Genomic DNA, 3,943 nt, shown 5'->3' on the forward strand with positions numbered 1-3,943 from the left:
AGCTGACTTTAATTATCTTTAATAAAGTAATTTTTTTAAACTAAAATTGTAAATAATTATATAATATGAAATTAGTGCATAATAAGACTTTTCAAAAATTTTGGGTCTTACACGGTAGCTAACTTGGATATGGTCTCTAGGTTACGCATCTTCAGGAGGAACTTTAACGAATGTGAGTGCCTTTCCACCTTCTCCTAGAGGTATCACGAAGGAGAATGTCTTTCCGTATTAAAAGAGTGTGCCTTTCCACCTTGCAACTAGAGAAGAATGTGGGAAAAACAATACGAAGGAGAGTGCCTTTCTACCTTCCCCAAATTCCCATCACAACAAGAGAGAGGATCCTCCGTCCTCAACTTGCCATCCGATAAGATTTTCAAGTTAACACGCAAGCGAGATCATACCTAGATCTTGCCATCTCGACCATTCTGGCCATACTTGGTCATTGCCAATCTCAATATTTACCTCTCAATATAGTCACATCACGAATCAAATCTTATCATTTTCAACTCTATCCTTAATCATATATCATCATCAATTTTGCACTTCCTCGCACATAATTTATCACTCCAAGCCTTTCTTCACTTCCAAATAACCTCCCTTTTCATAACTTAATCTTATCACTATACTTAAAACTAATATTTAGGTCTAAAAGAGTAAAAATAGAGCTTTAGAGGTTCAAAATTGGGTTTTAAAACATAAAATCCACTTTGCTGAAAACAGGGGTCACGCATACGCGTGGCCCACACATACGCGTGGGTGCGATTTTCTTGCTCGCGTATGCATGCACCTTGCTCGCGTATGCGAGATACAAACCCGAAAGGGTTGGTCACGTCGCGTGCAGGTGGTCGTGTACGCAAGTTCTGCAAAATGGGTAAAAATGCTAAGTGCTGTAGAATTTTAGTTTTGCATACCGAACTTCTAACACCCATAACTTTCTTGTTTTAAAGCATTTTTCATTCATTCTTCTAACGGTATAAACTTCACGGACCCAATTTTCATATGAGATAAGTTTGAAACAATTTGGGGGTCCGGAAGCTGAGTTATGGCTCGCTGAAGTTTGGCTAAAAATCATATTTTTACTAGAGTCCTCAAACCTCTATTTTCATCAAATCACAACTCAAAACCAACTTTCTGTGCCCATAATCAGCACCAAAACGTATCATATTACATCAACACAGCCCCACATCCTACCACAACCAATCATACCTCAATTTTTAAATAATCTCATACAAATCCAGCAAACTCAACTTCAATAATCAACAAACTCTGATATTCAAACATTTATATATTACTATCATTCATTCAATTCATCATCTCATCAACTATCCACCATATTCATATCATTAGCCAACACCCAATTATCCAAGACCAAACTCAACACACATTGTATTAACCAAAGTCACTAAATATGCATCTAACATGCAGTTCAACTTATCCTATGTTGTCTAGCCTAAGTTTTTACGACACCGTACATATTATATACGAGAAATCAAAACCATACCTTAGCCGATTTTCCGTTAATCCTGGAACACATCAAGCGTCCACCGTTAACAAATATCCATAGCCCCAAAGTTCACGCTAAAGCTCCCAGCTTTGCCAATTTTTCTCCAATATTACCAAATTATTTCCAAGTATACAATTCTATCTAAATTTCATATAACAACACTAGGATTACTTAGGGTTCACAAATTCAGTAACTTGACAAGGGTTAAGGTTGTCTCACTTTACCAACGCGAAATTGGAACAAGATCCAGCAAGTCCACAAAGCCAATTTGGTCCTATAAAATTGTTGGACGTGTCTTGTAGAGCTCGTCGCGGTGAATGCGTGGCCGCAAACGGTGCAACGATCGGAGTTTCGGATCAAAAGTTATTTGGATTTGATTGGAGGGTTAGGTTTTGGAACTCTCGTCTTCCCTCTCTTGAAGTTTCCAACGTGTTTTCATGTTTTGGAAAAGGAAAGGGAGCTGAGCTCATTAGCTTATGTATGTTGGGTTGGGCCTTGGGCCCAATACGGGCCCGGTTTGACCAGTTCGACCCGTTCATCCCAATCTTAGGCCAAATTCTTTAAAATTAGAGTCAAAATTCTTATTTTGATTAGCTTTATCTCATTAAACTATAAAATTTTATTTTTTCATTTTTCTGATTAATAATTAATTTATTAGCTAATTATTTACTAATTTTGCGGGTTTTACAATAACACATGAAAGAGATGTGACACATATATGTTGTCTCTTTTCTAACTCTTCGCTAACACTAGTTAAGATTTGTATTGGTTCAGGATGATATTGGTTAATAGAAGTGATTTGATTTACTTGAAAGTCTGAGTCATGTATGACGTTCGTTCTATCTTTAAGATTCGTATCTTCGATATTTTTAGTATCCATCTATGAAAATATAATATTTAGAGTGGACATATTAATAATAAAAATACTTAAAAAGTGACATTTTATGTTAGATTATAGCAATTCATCTGTTGAAAAAAAAATTAAAGTTTTATATAAAACTATGGTTTCACATTACACAGTATAAAAAGTACCTTATTCTAATGTACTTATTTCCAACTCCTAAATACCAAACTCAATTCCGAAGCTCACTATCATAAAGAACAAAAAAAAAAAAAGCACTTTCATCTTGTGTAATAAACTAAATTTCAATCATGTTTTTCATATAAGCTAGGACAATTAAAGGATTCTGCAACTAAAATTTGAACTTTTAAGGATTCAAATTCAAGAACATAATCTTATACAAGAACCATCATGTAATAACTAATCTCAAACTCCCTTCTTTCAATAATATAACATTTACGGTGGACATATCAATAATAAAAATAACTAGATAGTTACATTTTTAATTACAATATAACAATTTATTTTTTGAAAAAAAAAAAACTAAAGTTTTATATAAAATTATGGTATCACCTTATACAATATAAAAATATTTTTTTGTGAGGCACTTATCTCCAATTCATAAATGCCAAATTCAAGTTCAAAGCTCGATGTCATAAACAATAAACATAAACTATAAATCACATGATACATTAAGTAATTCATTTGTTAAAGAAAAATAGACTTCATAGCAATACATGATATAGTGTATAGCACATAAGAAATATTCAAACTCAGAAATTTAATCCTTGAAAAATTCAAACTACAAAACATAACCTTATACAACTAAAAGTATATGATAAGTAGTCTCAAATGATCTTTTTTCACATAAGCTAGTAAAATAATGAGCTATTGAATTAAAAATTCCTCCTTTTCATATCAAACATAACATAAACTATTTGTAGATTTTTGTGGATTAGAATGAAATACTTATTTAAAAATAGAGAAGGAAAAATCTCATATTTTTCACTACAAAAATAAGAATCATCCATAGAATATAAAATCACAATAATTTCTCAGTTCGAAAAACAAAAAAAAAAATGACAAACTATGTGCAATGATAAGGATGAAAATGGCAAATTATGTACAATGATAGCAAACAAAAGAAAATCACAATAATTCTTTCAATAGAGTTAACTCCGTATAATTGACTCTCCTTAGTATATGGATCTTTAAAGAAAAAAAATCGAGAGTATCAAAGGGAAGCTTTCTGGACTTGATAGCATGATCCCAGCATACTTCTACGTAGAATCAAATGTCTAACCAAAAGTAATTAATTAAGAGAAATTAAAGTAAAAGGAGGAAATGATCAAATAATAGCTATTATTGCTGTGATGGAATTTTCATTTCACACTAGGACACTGCATTTGTTTCTGAGAATAGGATATGATAAGACACTGACAACAAGACATAAGGGAAAACAATACAAAATTTTGTGCTCTTATATTCTGTTTGGTGATAAACTAGAACAAATTATGAAAATTCAATTTCTTCTCATTTTTTCATTCAAAAGATTTGAGATGAAAAATATAACAATAAAAATATATAATTAAAAAAAA

The sequence above is a fragment of the Arachis ipaensis genome, chromosome B02 (assembly GCF_000816755.2).
Source record: "Arachis ipaensis cultivar K30076 chromosome B02, Araip1.1, whole genome shotgun sequence".
Lineage (NCBI taxonomy): Eukaryota > Viridiplantae > Streptophyta > Magnoliopsida > Fabales > Fabaceae > Arachis > Arachis ipaensis.